This window comes from Cyprinus carpio, chromosome B6, assembly GCF_018340385.1.
Source record: "Cyprinus carpio isolate SPL01 chromosome B6, ASM1834038v1, whole genome shotgun sequence".
Taxonomy (NCBI): domain Eukaryota; kingdom Metazoa; phylum Chordata; class Actinopteri; order Cypriniformes; family Cyprinidae; genus Cyprinus; species Cyprinus carpio.
The window spans coordinates 23,136,238-23,160,167 of NC_056602.1; the positions used below are offsets into that span (position 1 = coordinate 23,136,238).

Sequence of the window (23,930 nt, forward strand, 5' to 3'; positions counted from 1 at the left end):
GCACTCTGTAATGTTGCACACAATGATTCAAATAAATATGAACCCATTATCACACTACAAGCTAGAGAAATGAACAAGAAATGAACAATCAGGATGCCGTCAACTGGAAGACAACTCCAGCGGAGAGGCTAAATAGATGTATAATTTCAAAAGGTACACAAAACGGTTTGCCTCCTCCGAATGAATTTACGACAAAGTCTGTGTGGCGTTTAAAGCCCTGCTGTGGAAAGACTATGATGGAATGCACAAAAGTAAGGCAGGCCACGGTATTTTTAGCGAAACAGCCAAGAGAGACCAAAGTAAATAAGAAAAAGTCTAATGAGTTTTAATGCAGCCGCTACCAGGATAGAAAGGCCAATTTTGGGATGTGGAGCTACAGTCTTGAGTGGTTTACGGCAAACTCCTGAGCGACTCTCCTTCAAGCGACATTGAAGGATTCGTTCACAGACAGCTTGTGATGATTAGCGCACAAGCACGGCAGCGAAGAGTCAGTAACCGTGAGCCGGGTCTCACCGTGAGGCATCGAGCCGTGGGGAAGGAGGCCTTCACTCAAAAGGCCCCACAGCACAACGGACAAATTAGAACTGTCAAACACCCGCACGCACTCGGCAAAGAAAACAAGGCATTCAATCTCCCGCATCCTCTGGGACTGGCCAAAGTGCATATTGTTTTAATATTATTTAAAAGTGTGTCATATATTTTTAATCATTGTTACTCGAAATTCGTGCAAGGAGCGCTCCCGTGGGTGGAGAAAACGCAGACTTTTGCGCAGAGGAAATGTGTCAAACTCGTATTTGTGGGACGGGGAGTTTAGCCTCCATGAACTTTGTCTAATTAATATTTCCAGTCTAAATAATGAGAGGAGCTGTATTATTAGAAACATTATCTTGGGGGTAAATTACCCAGTTGCACTGCCATAGTGTCAATTGGCATTAATGGAAAAAGGCAACAACATAACTACAGCCAAGCAGAGCAACCTGGATACTCAATGCACAACTTACAGGCCCAATAGCATAACAACATCATACTGCTTGTTAAAAATGACTTTAAATATACAAATACAAATATATGTGATTGAAAAGCATCAATTAAATGATTGATGGCACTAAAATAAAAACATAAATAAAAAATGGCACTAAAATTACAGTATTTAAAAAATAAAATAAATCTACCACATTGTCATTCCCATCACATTTCAAATTTTGTGTTGTTTTTACCAGCGTTGTGTGTTGGAAATGATGATAGTTAGCATTATATAAATCCTAAAAATGTATTAATATTTTCTCAATTTGTGCATAATTTGACAAAATTACAAAATTAACTTTGGACTGGGACAGAGTACAGAAATAAATTATATAAAAAGCATTTGGAAAGCAGCAACAACAAAAAATAACAATGATAAGGCATAGATAAAAGTTTCTAAGATAGTTTTAAAGTGACCTTCTTATAAAAATCAACCCTTGGGGCAAAAACGTGCCTGAAGTTGGTAATAAGGAATAAGGAAAGCAAAAAAAAAGCAACAAATGATTTATCAACTGTGATTGTGCAAATAAGAGATCAGGTCTGTGTTGCTGTTTGTACATGAGAAATTATTATCAAAAGCTCTAATAACAACCATAATTGCCTTCTGATTTGTCAATACATGACAAGAAAATGTTAACACAATCACTCTATAAACACACTTTTTTAAACGCTTACAGTGTTGATTGCAAAATACACAATAGGTCACGCTGATCGACATGCGTTTGGATTTATCAGGCATAAACATGCTGTAGATCTCAGCGATTTTCCAAGCTTGCATGCACAAAACCTAATTTCTGCACAAAAACATTTGACTTCACAGCTCACGTCTGTGAACAAAAGCAAAAACCATAGGGGAACCCCGAAAGACTACTTTGCAACATTTAGAAATCACATGGCCTCTCTATAGTTTTATACAACAAAGATTCCTCACCGCAATCAACCACAACATCACTTGGTACAGTTTCCATCCTGCATACTTAGCCAATATCGAGAAAGGGATATTGCACAGCTGTGAGGTGCCGGTGCCAAATTGTAGTTATGCTCAAAAGCGAAATATCTTTCTGAATGTTTACTACAAAATGCGTGTTGCAAAATGAGCGGACATATGGCATCCGTTCTGTCATGCTGATGTCAGGCACCAGGTTTGTGCTTAAGAGGCATAAACATTTTAAAATACTGAAAGGGTTAAAAAGAAAGGGTTGAGTCCCCTGTCTTCCATTAAGCAGATAAACCAAAGGTAAAGGGCATGCTGGGGGTAAACGGCAGAAGACCTTGCGTGAAACCGATGAGCACTTTAATGGAATCGGCTTTTTAACAGCTCTTTTTTTGTGTTAAATACAGTCCGTGTCAGGGAGATGCGTCCCACCCATAAAGCAAGCGCAATGACAACGCACAGTGGGCACTAACGCAAGGACATAGTTCATCATGCCATTTTCTGCAATTCCCAGCTGATTAGGGTCATTATGTTGGAACCCTGATTTATGCTGTCATTTCCTCTCACCCTATCCTGCATCAATGAATCTTAATGAATTGGTAAATAAGGGTGAGGATTACACTCTGCGACACCGAAACATTCCTCACCCTCCACGCCACCAGATTTATGGTGCCAATTAGGGACTAACAGAGAAAATTGGCTGGCAGGAAAATAATATTCTTTATGGTACAAAATGGAAAAGCATTCGCGCTGAAGGGCAATTGTATTGTCAGCATTAAGTCCATAATATATCCCCTCCACCCAGTGAAAGAGAGACAGACAGACTTTTTTTGGCAATCATTCTAAAATTACAAAAAGAAGGGAGGAAGAGGAAAACCGTTGTATTTATCACTTCCCAATAAGGCTACTTACCAGAATCCAAATTATTAAACTCTAAAATATAAATTGTGCTGACCAGCAAAAACAAGCTAAATGTGTTTAGTCTTCGTAAAATTTTTCTACCTTCAATTCTAGCGCTCACACAATCTTCATATATATATATATATATATATATATATATATGTATATATATATATATATATATATATATATATATATATATATATATAATATATATATATATAATATATATATCTTCACATATATAAAAACACATAAAATCAAAAACAGAAAATCAATTACGAGAATTAAGACGGTGACACTGTAGGATTTACTGCGACTGCATTAAGGAGCCGTCGACATAAACGTGATAGGGTAAAAAGGGATTTAATAAACACGTGCACCCTGCTCGTCCCGTGACCATGAATCATGCACCTGCACACAAATCGCCCTTTAAACCAATCAGTCTTCTCCATGATCAAAACAACAGTGCCCGCCACGGAACGGCTTACCGACATTGTGCTTCAGTTCTTTAATGTTTTTTTTTTCTTTTCTTTTCTGAGCTAACAAAAAGTAGAAATACAAAAAGACGGCCAGGAGAAAAAGAATACGAGGTGGGGAGAAAAAAAAAACGCAAGTATCTGCGAAAAAAAGTCTGAAGTGAGACCCACCTCTTCCTATTAATGGCAGCATCTCAGAGGCACATTCAGTGTGCTAACGAGCCCCCTTTATGTATTACATATTGTGACTAGACTCAGAGCGTAACAGCGGCTCTCCACATCAAACACGCAAAGGCCTGTTATTAGATGGAGGGCTGAGAGAGAGGCTGTGTGAAAAGAAGTGGAAAATTAAAGTTGAAGCCAAGCAGGAAAGGCCTTAATTTACTGGCATGTACAGTATGCAAATGAGATTACTCTCTGCTTAACTGCATCATTTATGTCCATAATAACGGCATCATCATTATGGGACTCAAATTAAATTACAGTGTAATTAGCATATCAAAGTGATTGGTTAAAGTTTAAAACAAATACCCAATTTCGCTAATGAAAAGCTGTAATCGGTGCTCATGTAAATCGGAATGAAAACAGCCAAAACAAATATGTATTTTCGAGTGGTGGGAAGCTGGGGGGAGGGCTTTTGTCTCACTCAAACGTGACGAGGGAGGGGGCTTATGGAGGCTGGATGCTTCTTACCTGGCGGACTTCACACCCTCAGTTTCCATTTCCTAGAGACGCTCTGATCAAAGGTACCATTTCCTACACTTGCCACTTTGGAGCTCATCAATAAAATACAAAATCACTTCACCGCTGATCCGATGGGTGGGGTGGGGGGGTGAAAGAAATATGTGAGAGAGATGGGTGTGGGATGACATCTGAGGGCTTATAAACTTACATTTGAAAGGGGAAGGAAAAAACCTCCACATTCCAGATGAATTATCATGAATAATGACATTTAAATATTGCAGTTTACCGAAAGCAACTGCACCAGAAATGACAGCACTGCAACCCAAATCATCCCACAAAAAAAACCCTCAAACCGTGATCGACGGATCGCAAAAACAGTTTGTGTCATGCATTCCCTTTTTTTTTATCCTTAACCCTAAGACTTAAAACTCACAACACAACACATCACATATCCCAAACCGAATTTATGACGCACTTCTCCGTTCCTGGAGCAAAATCTGAGGTCTTAACTCTCAGACATAAGTCAATCTCTCCTCTGCAACCCCCCAGGACTTGGTCTCGATTGACTTCGCCAAACCACACCAACAAACGAATCAGAGCCTGTGCACATTACTCTTGAAAATTTAAAGAAGTGCTATTTTATTTTATTCACTGAGGAATCCATTATAGGCCGTATTGCTAAGAAGTATGTAAATGACGTGCCTTTCAAGGTAGAGTCGGGGCAGAATCCTCTCCATCAACTAATGACACCGCTCATTACATGCAGAACAGAGCGGAATGAAAGTGCTCCTGTCTGCGGCAGCGTCTTCCCTGTGTAAATCCCTATGAAATGCTAATATCTCACTTCTAATTAAAGGATACTAAGTCCAAATGTACCTACGTGCCAGTAACATAAATTTTATTAATGTTTTTTTTTTTCCTTCGCTGTTGCAGCCGTGCATAGGCTTCATTCTATTAATTCATATTTAATACCGCGGCTCCTCAAGCATTCTTCTCTTTTTTTCTTTCATTGCCCTTTTTTATTTCTTTCTTTTCTTCTTTTTTCAATAACTTGTGGCCCACGATTACAAAACAGATGCTCATTGTGAGCAGAAGCATCATTATGGGGTTGTGAAACTATAGTTTTTTGCAGGTGCACGAGCCTCTGGCCACACAGACGTTTGCACAAACAGACTCATGCGCACATGAAGTGCTAAAACTATCTATCAGAAAAAAACAACACTGAGTAAACCGGTATGGCCTCTCTGAGCCTGTACACATTTACTGTATTTACACATGTCTGCATGTAAACATGTTTACAAAATGCATGCAGCCATTCTACGAATTCGACCTTGAAGTCTGCAAACAACAGCCACACAAAGTTCATTAAGAGAAGGTTAAAAAACGATGCTGTTCCCTTTTGCCTGAAACACAAAGCTGGCTTTGTGCATTGCTTTTTCTAAAGCACAAAATGCAAGGAAAATTGATCACTTTGGTATCACCGTTGAATTAAAAAGCCTACCTAATGGTTAGTATGAAATACGGCCTAATTAGGGCTTTGGTTTTATAGCGGCTGTTAACGTAGTTATCACTTACAACATTGTAATGTCAAAATCAATACGGATTACTTATGTCCTATCCGCCTCCATTCCACGAGGTGACAATAGTTTATCTGTCTTTGCACTTATTAGGCAGGATTGAGCCAGACAGCGTTTGGAATAAAGAACCAAAACTCAATCTATGCATCCCTGTTCATATGGTATTACTCCCACAACCGAACCTTATCAAATCAATTTATTTCAGCCTGAAAGTAGCAAAACACTTCACAGCAAAATATAGTCACTGAACATGAAGAGAGAAAGGCAGCTGTTTGTGTAAATCTTATCTTTTAGTGAAAACTGTCAAAAATAAATAAATAAATAAAATCCTCAAAAATGAACAAAAGAAAAAAAGTTATAATAATGTATAATGTTACAATATATTATAATTTGCTTAAAGAAAATCAAATCTGTTTTTGGACCACTAACAAATTTATATTTATATTTTCATGAAAATTAAACACCTTTCTTTACCAATTCTCATAAATAAATAAATAAATACATAAATGAATAAATAAATGTGAAAGACAGACAGAGATAGAGAAAAGCAGAGACCTATTGAAAGATGAATCAATGGATGTATGGATACTAAGCCAATTATTAATGGTTAGACATATGAAACTCCCATTAAAAATACATTTAAAAATATTTGAATGTTTTATAATGTTTTATATAGTATCAAATATATTGTACATACTAATTTTTTTTATTATTTTAAAATAATATTACTCTTCTTTTTAAAGTCATTAATATAACAGAGTTCCATAAGATGCACCAATATAAAGAAATAGAGGACATATCAAACTTTCAAATATAAATGTAAAGGAAAAAAGGATGATAAAAAAGTAAGTAAAATGCAGGGAATAACACCACAAAATTCTAATCTCAATTTAAAGCCATGTAATGACAATATAACCATAGATTAGGTTTAGCCTGTACTGAAGTCTGCCTGATTCAGATCTAAGGTTACAGTGGCTGACCTTCAACATTCCTCAATGTCCCAGAATGCCATTCATCTACAGCTGCAGATAGTGCTAAGCAAATATCATAAGCATGAGGATTTTAGGATTTAGGTGAGGCCGGCCACATCCTTAACCTACAAGGAAGAGGGCAAAGAGAAATCTACCCTTTAAGGGCCCTTTCCTCTGCTGTAAGCCATATCCATGTCCTGTCATTTCTCTTGGCATTAGCGTTCTTCATCGTCCCTTTGATGAAGGCTCCTTCACCTAATGATATAAGCCATGTGTTTTGATAACCTGCATTAAATCGCAAGGATTCTTACACACGTTATAGACACGAGCAGAATGAAAGTCCTAAAGATACTCACCAATCAGAGAAGAGAATAAAAGACCTTGATTGGTCGGCTAGTGCTTGAGGAGTCTCGTGTATGAGGGTGCAGTGGAGAGAGGAGGAACACAACCTGTGACTGCACTAATCTGTTCTGAAACACACCAACCCTTATCCCCTGCTGATATATACCTAAACAAGACAAACACAGGCAACCAGTGAACAGGCAACTACAACAAACAAAAGAGTGAAAGACTGAAAGAGAGAGCGAGAGAGAAAGAGAGATACAAAACGAAAGAGAGAAGTACTATAAAAGGCATTTAGTTGAAAAAGGCAAAAGCAAAATGTACAAAATAAATTTAAAAAGGACCTTAAGCTTACCCCCAAAAAACTAAAGATACTAAAGATATAAACATTCGGATAAAAATCTTTTTAAATCAAAGTTTATATTCATGATTTCATGACGATTAAGCTAATTTCTTCCTAATTCTAACTGCAAAAATGAAATAAAATAATAAATAAATAAAACAACAAATTACTTTTTTATATTTTAAAATTAACAAATATCTAATTATGAATAATAATTTTAAATAAACAAGGCAACAGTTCAATAAGAAATTTATAATCATATTTTCATGACAATTAATACAATTTCTTCTCAAATACCATAATGCCAAAAAAAGAAAAAAATAATAGTAAAGTAAAGTAAAGTGAAATAAAATAAAGTATCTGGGCAAACTGACCATAACATTGATAATGACTAATGAATAATTTAAAAATAGAGGTCGACCGATTTATCAGTTTTGCCGATTAATCTGCACCGATAGTTGATTGCGGGAACAATCGGTTATCTGCAAAAATCGATGCCGATAGTTTTCCAGAGCGGCCTCTAGTGGTTGAAATCACTGACAGCATGTGCTGTTTGTTTAGACACGTGATGGTGCACGCTGAACAGCGGGAGAAACTTCAGACCTGGATTTAAACGCAGCTGACAGAAAATCCTGCCGCGCTACAGAGCGCCATTCACATAGTTTTCCATTAAATTACATTATATCCGCCCCAAATCATTGTTAATGTACATAATGAATTGTAAATTGAGCATTTTTATCGAAACGTTTGTCTTTCTGTGGCTCTTATAAAGTCTGTATGCTTCATTTATAGAGCTATAATATAGATCGCTCTTTCCGTTTGCTCCGTTTTTTAAACACTTAACTTTAAACTTATGTATGCCTTTTTGTTCATTCTTGAAGTAGTCTTGTGTCCGTTTGGTGAATAAATAAACTGTTTTAGACCGCTGCTCGAGTTGAACGCGACGTATCCGGAGTGTGCGTGATACCGGTGAGTTCTCCTAGACTCAGCGCTGCTCTTTTATTTTGATTAGATAATCATTATTTGTTCAAGAATAGAAGCAGTTAAAGTGTGAGAGTATACATTGTCCTGGTATAATTGAAGGGCCCTATGATTTCAGTGATGCGGAAAATGCGACGGAATCGCGGAATCCAGTAATAAAAATTGAATTCAGTTTAACGCGGAATGTCACGGAATTTGTCAAATTTTGAATGAATTAATCAAAAGTAGGTCATTACACTTAAATCAAATGCGATATGGACTAGTATCTGTAACTATTAAGCTTCAAAAGTCGATTTAAATATGAATCCTGCATGCTCTGCGTGACTCTGTTAATGAATGGCACAGGCGCGAGGTTTCATTTATTCATTTACACATATACTGAAGCATGCGTGAAGCTCGCGGTGATTTCAGCGTCTGCCGTCTCACCAAATGAGGATGTAAACACATGTACAACATCTCCAGAACTGCTCTGAGAGTCACTTCATCAGCAGCTGACCGTTTGATTTGAGTAAAACTACCGTCATATCACATAGACAGGACTATAAAGGTATTCACGGCAACCCGTCAAAATACAAGTCCCATTTGATTTAAAGTCTATTTTTTAGTAGAATGTACATAGCCCACTACTACTACTAAAATGAAACAAACATTATTTTTAAAGGAATAATTACACAACATTTCTTCCATGTTTTAATTTTAATAGTAAATCCCCTTTGTTTGCCAAAAAAAGGTTGCTTAATTTTCAGTAATTAAAAGATAAATGAAATTAATGTTTCATGCCTTGATTTTATAACCAGAAACATTTTAATACACAACATAGAATTTTTGAGGGGGAAAATCATAAGGCTTCTTTAAGAAAATAAAATAAAATGAATAAATTAAGTTGTTTTATACATTCAAATAATTAGACATGCTAAAACACAGAATTTGGTAACAATAAAAAACATGGTGAGAAAAACCAAAAAACTGATGTGAACATGTATAAGTTTCATGGTTTTAATTAATTAGACTTGCTTTTTGATTAATAAACTTTAATTTAACTATGAAAAAGGAGTGGTGAATTTATATTTTAAAACAATAAACAACATGCATTTTTGTTATTCGTTACCTGTCCCTTTAATTTTGAACAGACAACTTCTTGGTGAAACTAAATAAAAATTATTTTCTTTATTTTAAAAACGTGAAATAACGGAATTTTGGAAAAAAATGGCCAAAATAAAACAGAATTGTAAATAAGAGCTTCATTAATTAAAATGATTTTAAAAGGGAGACCCTTAATGGATTTCAATTGCGTGAGTGCCCTATTATTTGTTTTATCTTCAGTACAAATCTGTTTGGTGATGTGAAAAATAATTTTTACGTAAAATGCATTTTATTCGTTTTTTCTTGTTTAAGTAGGGCCTCTAAAAAAAGGGGAACGTCAAATTATACATGCCCCTCTTTAACTAAAATAAAGAAAAAATATAAAACCACGCAACAAAATGTCTTAATTACAGACAACTATATTTTCCCCAAGAGGTTGTCTGTACAAAATAAAGGACAGGTCAAGAATAACAATTGTTGTTTTATTAACTAGGAATTTTCAAATATTAAATTAAAATATCAAGGCCGAATATTAATAATTGACATTTGATTTAATCCTTTTTTACTTGACTAATACTATTAAAATGGCCTTTACAAATCTCAAGGGAGTTTACATAGAAGGTTAATAAAGGTCACAGTGCAAGTAAATAGTTTTAGTAAACAGGCATTTAGGACTATTAATTGGAATTTTTTTTTTTTTTTTTTTGAATTTTTTTTTAAATGAAACAGTATCCATTTATAAAAACTATCAGTAAGGCTGAGATGTGCCGAAGTTAATCGCAATGAAAATAAAAAAAATAAAAAAACCCTGGAGTATCCCAGGCCTAGTGTGGTAACAAATTTTAACCGATAGTAATCGCCTATTTTCGTTTTGCCATTTTCTAGTTATTTTTGCTAGCTATCAGTATTAGAGCAACTCCACTATCGGTCGACCTAATGGATAAAATAAAATTGCTATATTATATTGCTTGAGATATAAACAACCAAAAAAATAAATGAATAATAACAACCATAAATTGTTATTCCTGTGCCTATTTCAGACCTTAACTAGTAAAGGTAAAGATAGGCTTGTAAATATCATTTAGCAAAGATATGCGAAAGTGGACCGCTGCTGTACGGTGAACGTTGCTATAGAGCTGAAACAGAAAATCATTTCAATGACATTTCTTATAATAATGATTATAACATGCTGGACCGTTCTCATTTCGATCTGCATGTCCAATGAACACATTTATAATAAAATGATTGTTTAATAACAAAATAAATAAAAATCCTAACATTTAGGGAAAAGTTGAACCATGTTATTGCCTCCTCCTTTTACTCATTACAATTTTGTTCGCAAGCCGTTTTGTGCCACCTGCGGTAGTTTCGCGAATTAATTTTAAAGCAGACTTAGTTAACGCCTCTCTTGCGGCGGCGGGTACGCGAAGTACCCCTTTTGGTTGTCCTTGCCTTAAGAAACTGACTGTATTTCAAAGGGCATGAGAGTGTGGTAACTAAATTATTATTATTAGTTTATTACTACTACACCTTTAAGCTACTGTTTTGTGTTCTGACATTCATAACATAAAAACAAAATAAAATAAAATTAAATAAAATTAAAATAAAAATAAAAAAAAATAATTTTCATGACATTTCTTCCATAATGTCAAAATATAATAAAATAAAACTAAATAAAAATAACATTTAGGGAAAATGAACCATCCTGCACTATTTTTTTGTCCAAACCATACCCTAAAAGAAAAATAACACTACACTTACCTTAAAAAAACTGACTGTACATGATGTAAACTAAAGGCTACTGGCTTTCCCCAACTTCCTGTTACAATAGGAAATTGGTTAATGCAGAAAACACACCTGTGTTAATGAAGGCATTTCATAAGGAAGGATGAAATATGAGCAGCTGTAGACCAAGAGAAAGAGAACCCAGCGAGGCAAAAAGCTTAAATATCATTAGCAAACACACGCCAAGAAGTGGGTAAGGTTGAATAATGTAATAATGAGTGGCAAGGCCTGTGACATTTGTTTCTTTTAGTCTAAGTGGCAGTTTAAAGGCCTCTACCCTGGGCCGGGCCCCTGGCCTTCCTTCTGCACTGTTTTAACAGAGATGAAACCATATTAGGACGTGTATGCTAAAGTAAACAATAACATAGTTGCAATGAGATGGACATTTTTCAGCTAATGGTGTTTGTCATTCCTGTTTTCAGTCCTGGACTTAAGCTCTTTGCTTCTTTTTCTTTTTTCCACGTCTTCTTTCTTTTTTTCCCCTCCCTCCCCCGAGTTTGGGAGGACTGTGTTTATGAATAACAAATAAAGCGGCTGGTCCACGACCTGGTGCAAAACATACAGTGAATAGATCTGCTTTTAACATGCCTGTTCATTTTATTTGTTTGATATGTTGAATTAGATTTCAATCTAAAGTGAGAATAAAAAAATCAGAGACAAGTAAAGTCCATGCTATTTTGTCCATGTAATAACATTAATTGAAGTTACATTTCCGTATTAAACAATATTTTAGCAAAAAAAGATTAGATAATGCAGCTCAGAAAAAGTTTAAAAAGAGAGGTATTTAAAAAAAGAAATTTCTTCATTCAAAGCAGGGTTTTTTTTTGAGGGGGGGGGGGACTGATTCAGACCCCCTGTTGCAGACCCCTTGATTCCCATACAAAGGAACATTAGTGCATTACATTTATTGCATACACAATGTTTTTGTGTAATTCCATTTGGTGCCAAAAGCGGTGCAGAGATTACACACTTCACCTTTAACAAAGTCCAAAGTCAAAGTATTATTACAGAGTTTAAAAGCCACAACAAAACTTCAGCTTACTAGTGTAGGTGTATCTCCTTTCCTCCCCACAGCACAAATACACTCCCCCTCCCTCTCACTCAATCTCAAACCCACACACACACACACACACACACACACACACACACACACACACACACACACACACACACACACATACTCATACCTTTCAAATGCAAGCTGTTTATTTACTTAATGTTAAAGCTATTCCATTAAGCAGCCAGGCCCAGGTGCTTCATCCCTAAAAGGGATTTTGCTTCCTCAAAATAAATACCAAGGCAAGGCACTGCCAAAATGATATTGACCATGAATATAACAAATGTTGGATAGAGAACAATCAACATCAACCTATGTGAGTCATTAAGGGAATATACTTTATATTTCAGTGAATGCTTGGAGCTTATGATGATTTATGAACATAATCTGATCATTGTAAGTTGTATTTTTAAAGAAGGCAAGCTAAGGCTAAGCCCATATTGTATGGCTTACCTGTTATTTTCAACAGTGTGCTAATGATTTCACTTTCCTCTTACCAAAATGAGTTCAACCGTGTGGTGTATTTGCATTGCTAGTACAAAGAAAACAAAACAACTAGAGAGTAAAAAAACACAACCTTACTTAAGAAAAAAAGAAGCACCGGTGGATGTTGGAAGCACCGTCTATAATCATTCTATTGTTCAATTTGACCCATTTAAAATACGGTCATCTCTTTTCAGTTGGATGAAGGAATTGAAAAGTGATGCAAAAAAAGAAAGAAAAAACAGAGTATGTCTTCAGATGAAAAGAAGACAAACTGAGCTTTGTGATATATGTGACAAACACTCTCGCACACACTCCTCGCAGAGCGTTTTTGTGGACAGATTTCCCTTTCATCTCTCTGAAGACAACTCCTCTGACAGAAGCCGAGACTGCTGCCTGCCTGACTGCCATCACTTCCATTCAGTACAAAGATTCTGTCATGAAGACTCGCTCCGACGCAGTGGCAGACCAACTATATCAAAGCCTTTCCTCCTCTAAGAGAACAGAATTCATTCAGTTATCAATACCAAGACAAATATAATGGATTTGTAATTGTCATTTTCTTATAAGCATTTAGAGAAGAGCCTCATTCTGCAATTTCTAGTAAATAAACAGCATCTAACTTTTATTAAAGTCAGTAGAGAAACAAATCTGTTAGATATGTTAGATAAAAATAGCCTAGCAACTTTTCCTTTTTAAGATTTTCAGTTTACTAAATATATCAGTGAATTTGGAATCAGTTTAGAGATTTTAAGCTTTGAGCACCATAAAAGTAGTCCAAAAGTAAGACCTTTGCATGAATCAAAAACCAAATCAATATCTTTGATATGTGCCGTTTGATATGTGACTCAGTTACTGTCCATACAAAGAAGTATGCATTATGTTAATTGCACACACAGAACTCTTAGATATGTTGGATAAAATATTATCTAACATAAAAATAACCTAGAAGGAAAAGTATTTTGGACATGTTCCACCTCTGAGGTTTTGTCCTTTTCAACTGTTTCCAATCATACAACGTCATAATTTTGGCTTAATTTAGCCAAACAGTTATTTAACAGTACCATTACTAAAATAATTAGCACCATGGCAGTGCCATTATTTTTTGTGATTATTGTAATCGTCCATACTGTATTTCTATGGTATTATCATTACACACTTCCACAATATAGAAAAATGCTGACACTTTCATGATTAACAAAAAAAGAGAAGTTGGCGCTAATTCTTTCATTTCAGATGTTACCGCTCTAAAAATTATTTTTATTACAGCAGAGTTATAAACCTCTCTGGAGTTATGCACACGGGCGCATAAACAACTGTGTGACTAGCGTAAGCATTTAACTTTCTCGTTAGCAATCTCCCCCATGTGGCACTTTAGCCATGCTGGCTTGTTTATTATGTTCATAGCTTTGGCAGAAAAAGAGATTTAAGTGAACTCCTACGAATCGGAAGCACTTGTAAATGCATAGAAACACACTCAGCTGTAGAAACAGGGGAATTAGGGGCTTACCAAATGCTAATGCTAATACAAAGCAATTTTCAACCTGATGCTGATACACAGAATTACATTTTTTTTTTGTAGTAAGCAATAAAATGTACTCGGAAGAGCTATTACATGGACCCTAATCCACCCCTGCGCCCTAACATGCATCAATATACAACTTTTCATTTGGTGTTACCTCAGAATTTCCATCTTTGTGGTTGCCGTAAAACGAGAGGATGAGGCAAATAAAGTAAATAATCAAGTGTATGATCTTCAGAGGCATTCCAATTTAGCCCTTGGCAGGCGCCACACAGCATGCAAATATCATATTTTCCCCTGCTGTTTAGCTCTCTGAAAATTTACTCAGAGTTTAAGTGGATATACACTTACTTTAACTTATGGAAGTGTGGTTGAGTGGGGATAGGACTGTATCAGTCATCCATACAGAAATAAATGTGTGTTTCTGCCGAGAAGTGGACTGAATAAAATATATACTGTAAGTAAGTATTTTTTTGCGTTAGAACAAAGTGTATGATAAATCAAAAAAGTTTAAAAATCTGTAAAGTTATCAATATCCAAAATCAGTTTAATGTAATTCCTCAGCATCATTCTTGTCATAATCTCCAATATCTTTTTACTGAAAAGAATACAAAGGACAAAGGTACTGGTTGCTATGTAGTTTTTACAGTGTTTGTAGTGTGTAATGACAAAAGAGTGAGGTCAACAGACTAATGATGCAGAATGAAGGCAGGGGTAGCTTTTTAAGAAGGTGTATATATGGTAAGAAGAACAGTAAGAGAAAACAAACAGACATAGTGAACTAGGTTTGCGTATTTGGGTGTGTGTGAATGTGTCTGTAAGCATGAGCTAATGGGAAAGGATGGGAAGTCCCTTCCTTGTCCACTATGTTAGAGATAGAACAGACACACAAACTCAGTCCCTCTCACACCCTGTGCCTTAATACTGTACGTGAACACCCCTATTTCAATTCTATGGTTTGCTCTGGTCTCCATGTCAGCTGCTTAGGGCTGTTCCATTCTGGAGCAGACAGGTTGGGAAACCTGTTGGAAACCAAATATCATTTCACATACTGTTTGGTGCCACTACTGGCTAAATTATCCTCATCATAGTACCAGGATAATTCAAAAAGTCTTATTAATAACATTGACTGTTTAAAATATGCTGATTTCTCAGCAACTCAACAAGGACTGATAAAAACCAAATCCTTTCTCAAAAACAAGAAGGGAATAAAAGACCTGTGAAGTTAGGCAAATAAGCGTCCTGTTTAGAGGTAAACTTTGACAAAAATAAACAACCTCTCATTTAGTCTCAACCTTGAGAAAAGCATACAAACACAAGAGCAAGTGATTCATTAAACTAGATATAGAATAATAGCACAAGACCTGCCCTCTGTAGTCAACAAACACACATGTGCATCCACTCTCATACACAGCTCTACTGGAGTCTAATAACTAATCATTTGTTTACCTTCTCCAAGGACTTGCTTATTTGCGGCCGTCTTCAGTTCCAGCGCTGCGTTTAACCTCCCTGCCCTGCAGAGACAACAAGCACAGAGGAAAAGCTGTAGATGTAAAATTACTGCAGCTGTCACAAACCATCAGTCATCTCTGTGTGTACAAAATTACATTAAAAGTAAGCTATATTTGGTGAGCTATTTTGATGGTGCAGACAAACTAATGAGGGCTCAATCATGGACATACCGAATAAGCACATCATCTACTAAACAGAACTTGAGAGAACAGAAAAACACACTTTTATCTTTTAACCGATAACTACAATATGGAAATATGTGAGTCATCGCCCTTATTAATCCATTTCATTTTTAGGGTTAAACTTTAACTTTATACCAAGCAACAGTTGTACAGTAGAGTTTACTTTTTAAAAGAAGCCTCTTGTGTAAGCCTCTTTAATGTAGTGAAATATTATTTTAAAATTTAAAATATCTATTTTCTATTTGTAATACATTTTAAATTATAATATATTTCTGTGAGAAACTGTCATCATTACTCCAGTCTTCAGGGACACATAGTCCTTCAGAAATCATTTTAATATGCTGATTTGGTGCTCAAGAAACATTTCATATTATTATCAATGTTGAAACCAGTTGTGCTGCTTAATATTTTTTAGAAATCATGATACATTTTTTTTTTTTTCAGAATTATTTTATGAATAAGAGACACTTCAAAAGAACACAATTGATTTTAAATAGAAATCTTTTTAAAAAGTATGATTTTTTTGGGCATGGTGTCACACTACTACCAATATGTATTACCATGGTATTCTTGGAAGTACCATGAAATACAACATAAAAGCCATAATGCATGAATTTCAGTTTCAAAGTGTCATAGTATTATCTGCCACAATGCCTTTTTATAAAGTATTTCCTCCTAAAAGCCAGTGAGGCAAACAAGCTCACATTTACAGTCTCAATATACTCTAAGAGCATATTCTAATGCTAGACTATTGAGAAAGATACTATAGGCCAGCATCCCTTGGGGATTTGAATAAAAGCATGAAAGCTTAGCCGGACGTGAAAAAATATGCAGTTTACATTTGGCAGTCAAAACAGTGGCTGGCCGTTTGAGCAGAGTGATTCTGTTTATCTCAGGTAAAGTGAGCGCAGATAAAACACATTGGTACAGCAGGTCCATGTTCCTGCATCAATTATCTGTTCAACGCCCTTGTTAAGGTGGGTGGTCAGCATTTACAGCGACTAGAAAAACCAGCCACCACAAGGACCGTATGTCTTTTCCGCGTATCTTGTGCTGATACCATTTTCTCTCATTCTAATTCATTAGACTTCAATTAAGACGTCATCCCTGCTGTTATGAATCAATGGCTCTTGGTGACAGGTGATGAATTTTTCAGCTTAAAAAGCTAAACATCATTTATTCAAATCACCTGCTAAGGTCTCAGGTGCTAAATGAGTTTACTGAAATGCCTAACGCTCATTTAGACAAATGTTCTCTCGTCCTAATGATGAGAAGGTTTTGCATTGAGAACAGAAGGGGGGGGGGGGGAGAAACGCACAACAGCAGTTACCTTTCAGTTTTTAGCACCGTAATGTGCTGCTAAATCGATAACAGTCCAGACTGAATGCATGAAGTTGGAGGTAATGCTGGTGTTTTGAGCAGCGGGGTGATGGAGGCCTGGGGAGTGAATAAATACGCTCATGCTGTTAGACCCAGCTGGAGAAGGAAAAGAACCAGCACTCTGGTGCTCGGGGAACTTGCTGAGATGATCGGCTTCATGGGTGTGTTTTGAAGGAAACACGGCAAGAGAGACAACTAAATGAGCACATGGGCTAAATACTGTCTGAAGATAATAGTGAAGAAACACACAGAATAGGGAAAAAACAACAACTTTATGTTCTTGTGTAAAGGTGTTTCTTCAACTATAGATAATTTTGGCCCTTTAGACTTAATTAACTCACTTTTCAAATATTACAGTTTATTATTATAGTTCTATTTTAATATAGATTAAAATTCCATTTATTTATGGAAATTTTAGCAGTCATTACTACAAAAAAGTATTAATTTTTTAAAAAAGTAAAAATTTCTCAAAAGTATTCATTTCTTAAAAGATAAAAATTAAATATGACCTATATATATAATATTATTATTCTAATAAAATATTAAAGTAATTGTGTTTGACCTAGAATTCGGTAAAAACCTTGGTCATACATGACAATAATGGCTAAAAATTATATCATGCACATGAATATCAACAATCTCATTTATAAAACCAGACCTGAAGAGGACTTCTGCAAAATGTTGTTCTTATTTGACCGCATTTACATCGCACAGGCTGTCGAATCACACACTCAAACCGATTCCTGGCTAAAACCAAGCCAATCCTAACGGAAAAGGCCCTGGTAGTCATTATGAACGCCTCTTCAGTCCATCTAATGGACCATCTCTTTCCTCACTTCACCAAAAACACAAGAGCACATGAATATTTACCACCAAGCAAAGCCATTCCATTAATCGGTTTGCGAATGCTTAAATAGCATATCTGTGGCTACTTCTGCAGTGGGGTCATAAATGAACATTTATGCTTACGAATATGCTTCGTTAGCATATTAATTTATGCAGAGATTGAGTGCAGCTCATAGGCTGTGACCAGCTCCTCTTCTCCCGTATTGGTCAAGGAAGCAAATCTATCCAGTGTTCTCTGACAAGCACTGCACAAAAATATTATAGAATGGTGTTGTGTAAAACTATTACAGGAACAGTTTCCTTTTGTTCCTCTGTAAAACAAAAAAGAAAATATTTTTTTGAGGAACATTACTATTTCTCTTTTGTATGAAATGAAAACTTATAGTGACTGTAAAACATAAAAATGACAAAAAACACCATAAAAGTAGTCTATTTGACTCGCTAGATGTAAGATTTTAGATTCATTAATTTTATAGTTCAAATTTACAGTAATTGTATTTATTTCTACAAACCATACAAAGCGGTTTGGGACTTGGGGCCAAATTTACTAAACAGGTCAAATTAGCGTTAGAGCGCATTTCCATAAAAGCACCGATGGGAGGGGAAAATTCTGCGGGTGATTTACTGACAAGGTTCACATTAAAGAACACAGACGCAACATCTCATTTCCATAATGAACAGCGCAATCTACAAAGAGCAGCGCAAATTATTGACTGTTTTAAGACTTTTTTTGGGTGCAAATACCAGTGAACTGACAAACACAAAGCTTAGTAAATCGCGGTGCGTGACTCTGCTCCCATAAATTTACAGATCAAAAAGGAAACTTCTGCAAATGCATATTTAATAAGGTGAGTTGCAAAAATAACTGTGTCCATGCCTTTCAGCGCCAATTTCCCACTTCGTGTCTTTCGTAAATCCTGACAATAGTTTTTAACGACAAAGGAGGGTTTGCGCTGGTGCAAGCTAATAGTAAATCTGGCCCTTGGAATATTGCAAGCAAGTTGTATGGACCTGCTGTCAAAAAAGGGAAAAGAACAGAGTAAACATTCTTTAAAATGTCTGGGTGATTTTTTTCGATTAAACTTTCAAACCTTAAACGCTGAACCAACAGAGGACAATCACATCAGAAAAGGAGAAAACAGAAAAAGAGGGACTGCGAATGAGAGACCGAGCAGAGGACAGGCTGTGATATCTATATTGAGTCCATTTGTGTTTGTTTTTAGGGTGTGTGCACATGATTTTCCAAGTCACTGTCTGTGCTCTGAAATACAGGAAAATTGCATGACTCACTTTGAGACAAATGCAGCTGTTTACAAAGGCCTGACAAAAAGGTGACTGAACTGAGGTCTCACTCTCTTTCTCTCCTACTCACTCTCTCACCAGAGCCTGATTCATTTCAACTATTCCCAAAAACCTGAAAGTCATTTTTGTAATTCGCTTACAAGCAGACTTCGCCCATTGTTTTGCACGTCCACGTTCGTGTAAACAACGGCGGTTTCCGACATGCAAACAGATGCGAAACCTAATTTATCTGGGCTTGTACGTGGGTCACTTGAGCTTCTGGAGGCCAAGCGAGTCGGTACATAGTCTGCTGAATGTCAGGCTGTCTGAGTCTAGACATTTTTTTCAGACCTTCCCTCACGTTTTGCTGAGCTAAGAACAAAGTACACAGAGTACACACACACAACACACACACACACACACACACACATAGCTTTCACAGTCTTAATACCAAGGCAGCGGTACTTCGTTCCTATCCCAAAACAAATAAGGCAGTGCATTTCTTTACACTATTTAAATGTTAACAGGCAAGAGTGAGGGCTGAATAGAGCATTCTTTCACTCTGGATACCAGAAACAGCCCAGCCAGACTTTCAAAACATGTTCTAATGAAATCATCCAAAAGATAAATAAAAAGCTGCACTTGTTTTCTTTTCTGAGCTTACCTCCCCCTCTTCTTTCTTTTCCTTTTTTTCTGTAATTGGATTATACTTTTTTTGAGTACAGACCAGTGCCATGAGAGCATGGAACTACCGTAGAGCGATTTCTCTAACTCTCTGACATGACATTTACACAGCTAAGTCAAGTCAAGTCAAGTCATCTTTATTTATATAGCGCTTTAAACAAAAAAGATTGCGTCAAAGCAACTGAACAACATTAATTAGGAAAACAGTGTGTCAATAATACAAAATGACAGTTAAAGGCAGTTCATCATTGAATTCAGTGATGTCATCATGCAGCTCAGTTCAGTTTAAATGGTATCTGTGCAATAATTTGCAATCAAGTCAACGATATCGCTGTAAATGAAGTGAGCTAAGGACTAAGGATATGAGGGTTAACACAGGTCTTACCCTGAAACAGAGGGGTTTGACCCAGTTATGCAATGTTATCTTTATGAGCAGTGAAATAGAATATTTTTTTAATGTCTAACACCAATATAGATATTTAGAGACTAGGGTTAGCAATGTAATATAATTTAATCATAGCAAATATGATTTCATGATATTTAGAAAACGCAAACTCAAAAACTACTTTACATGTGCATTATACATTGACCATTTTTTATGGCTGCTGCCAATGCCAATATCTAGAGAATATGGCTGTTCAATTTTACAGTACACATAGCAAATAAGATATACACAAAATTGTAAATAAAAATAAAAATAAAATAAAACCTACAAAATGCTTAATGCAAAGAAAAAAAAAATAATTATAAAATGTGCATTATCCATTTACAAATATTTCAGAAGAAATGGCCAAATATCTGCCAATTAATCTGTCTTGCCGATATATAGACTACCATTCAAAACTTTGAGAGAAACTAATATTTGGATTTTTTTTTTACTATTATTACTATTATTTTACTATTATTATACTATTATTATTTACTGTTATTTATTATTTTTCATTCCTAATTTTTTAAATAAATTAATACTTTTATTTAGCAAGAATGTATTAAATTGACAGCAAATACATTTATAATGTTACAAAATATTTGTCTTTCAAATAAATGCAGTTCTTATGAACTTTACTATTCATGAAAAAAATACTGAAAAGAATATATCACTGTTCTGACAAAACATTAACCAGCTTTCAACATTAATAATAATAAAAAATGTTTCAGCAAATTGGCATATGAGAATGATTTCGGAAGTATCATGTGACACTGAAGACAGAAGAGTGGCTGATAGACAGACAGATAGACAGAGAAGAGCTAAATAAAGACTTTTATAGATTTCCTAACTATTACACATACTTCTTTTTTTACCATATAATTTATAATTATGGTTAATTTCTTTGTATGATCTAAACCATGCTTTAACGTCTCCTCTGACATCATGTTTCCTCTTTCTCCCCACCAATCGCCTTCTTTTTCTCTGGCTCTCTCTTTTTCTCATGCGTTCACTTCTCTCCTTTGACCACAGATCCTGTGCACCACTATTAATATCAATAACCCACAAATTCCATTTCCCTGTACTGAGACAGAGTGAGAGTAAGCGCAGTTACTGAGGAAAGAGCAAAATCTCTCAATACAGATTCACTTCTCCTTTTGAGGCAAAGATCTAATTGGACAGGAGAGAGTGGAGGCAGACACCGTGTGGTTTGCTCAGAAAGAGAGCGAGATAGTGAGAGCGAGGGGGGTCCGAGGTGCACAGTCAGAAACGTAAGCGTTTTAGACAGTATTTTTAGCCCAGCAAGCAACAGGGAGAGTAAATGCATCGCTTAAAGTCTGTTAACACTTACCCATGAATATAACCCAGAGCTCCACAAGCCAAATCCAAATAATTTCAGCGTCCCACACTTTGATCTGCACTATAACAAAAGTCCTCTCTTCACCAGCTGCCTCTATATCAAGTTGTAAGTGAGGTGCGAACAGTATGCTACCAGCAGCCTTGCCCCGTTCGCGCTCTCTGGCTCACACACACATGCACTATCGTCTCGGGGGCTGGAGGTATGCGGTCTAAACACAACAAAAGCCTGAGTCGAAGATTGAATATGCAGGAAGAGGGCCTCCGTTTGCATAAACACAAACACTCAGCAAATGAAGGGCTGGCACCGATCGCACCACTGCCTGCCGGGAAGCGCATACCTGTCCCGTTCTGTCCCTGGAATACTTTAATCAAACTACAGCTGAGGAGAAATGGACTACACTGGAGATAAACTACAAATGTTTGGTTTGATGATTCCTAAATGAGTAAGTGCAAAATGTATAATATAATATAATATAATATAATATAATATAATATAATATAATAAACAATATCAAGAGTAAATAGACTTAAAGGGTCTTATGATGTGATTTCAAAATTAAAGGGGTCTTATGATGTGATTTCAAATTTTCCTTTCTCTTTGGAGTGTTACAAGCTCTTGGTGAATAAAGAAGATCTGTGAAGTTACAAAGACTAAAGTCTCAAATCCAAAGAGATATTCTTTATAAAATTGAGGCATTCGGCCAATCACAACGAGCTGGATAGCTGGCCAATCACAGCACACCTCGCTTTTCAGAAAGAGGAGACTTGTGAAAATCGACGTGTTTCAGGAGAAACAATAATGTACAGTATGTGAAAAATAATGTGCTTTTTTAACCTTAAACCGCATGAACACATTTCATTACACCAAACACACAAAATAATGTTTAGCAGCATCATATGACCCCTTAAAAAATACTAATTTGTTTTGGCTGTTTTGATTTTTGCTTTGCATTAGGCACATTTAACTTCACACATTATCAACAAAAGTAATATTAAATATACTTACATGCTTGTTATTAAAGGTGTGGTTGATTGTGATTTCACTTTTTTAACGTTAGTTAGTGTGTAATGTTGCTGTTTCAGCATAAAAAATATCTGCAAAGTTACGAAGCTGAAAGTTAAATGCAAACGGAGATAATTTAAGTGGAGTCTTTTAAAATTCTGGCAGTTTAATGCCTACAAAAATGGCTGGTAGGGACTACAATTACTTCCCAGGTTTGTGACGTAACAAACCCAGATAAACCCCGCCCTCGGGAAAAGGCAGCAAAGGGGGCGAGGCCTGCGCTGCTTTAGAGAAGAGGAAGAGAAAACTAGAGGTGCACATAAAAATCTATTCATATATGAATCGCGATTCTGTCTTTTAATGATTCTAATAGATTCACAAGTTTCAAAATCAATCCACAAAACCATCATCACTTAACACGCTATGTATCTCTCTCTCTCTCTCTCTCTCTCTCTCTGTCTCTCTCTCTCTCTCTCTCTGTCTCTCTCTCTCTCTCTCTCTGTCTCTCTCTCATATTCAGCTCAGCTCCAACAATGAATTGTTCTAATTATGCACTTATTTTCACATAGCTATGAGAAGAGTTAAACATGTACGCATGTGCAGTTGCTATACTGTATTAAAGTTTTAATCTGGATAAAACCATATATTAAAAGCTAACATAAGCAGTAGCATTCACAAATAACAGCGTATCTAAAAGTATGGAACAACAACAAACAAACAAAAAAAAAAAAACATTAAACGCCATGCTTGCACAGGTTCTGCATGATCCTACTTAATAATATCCTCTGCTGCTCAATCGGGCTCAAACTGATAAGCAATATTAACGATGCTGTTGTTTACAATACAACCAGAGCACATGCCGCTGAGGCGAGGGGCGGAATGTTTAGATGCACAATAGAGGCGTTTTAGCCATTCACAACACACTGGACTAGCTAACCAATCAGATCCCATTGCCTATTTCTGAGGGAGGGGCTTCAGAAAAGCAGGAAATGATCAGTGCGTTTCTCAGAGAAGGGACAGAGTGGTGTGGAATAAAGGTAAACTATGTGAAAAATAATGTTTTTTTAAAAACAAAAAAAACAAAGCATTAAC

General features: G+C 36.0%; 1 protein-coding gene across 11 annotated transcripts in view; it reads right to left on the reverse strand.

The window, feature by feature from the left end:
• LOC109048914 (forkhead box protein P1-B) overlaps positions 1–23,930 on the reverse strand; it is a 180,392-nt gene that overhangs the window by 102,609 nt on the left and 53,853 nt on the right. For 7 of the 11 annotated variants that reach the window (XM_042726359.1, XM_042726357.1, XM_042726355.1 and 4 more), the window contains one exon: positions 15,614–15,678. The gene's annotated coding sequence lies outside the window, so the exon portion shown is untranslated. Of the gene's footprint in view, positions 1–6,924; positions 7,077–15,613; positions 15,679–21,827; positions 22,146–23,930 lie in introns of those variants that run through there. The other 4 variants (XM_042726354.1, XM_042726351.1, XM_042726358.1 and 1 more) reach the window with 3 other exon arrangements.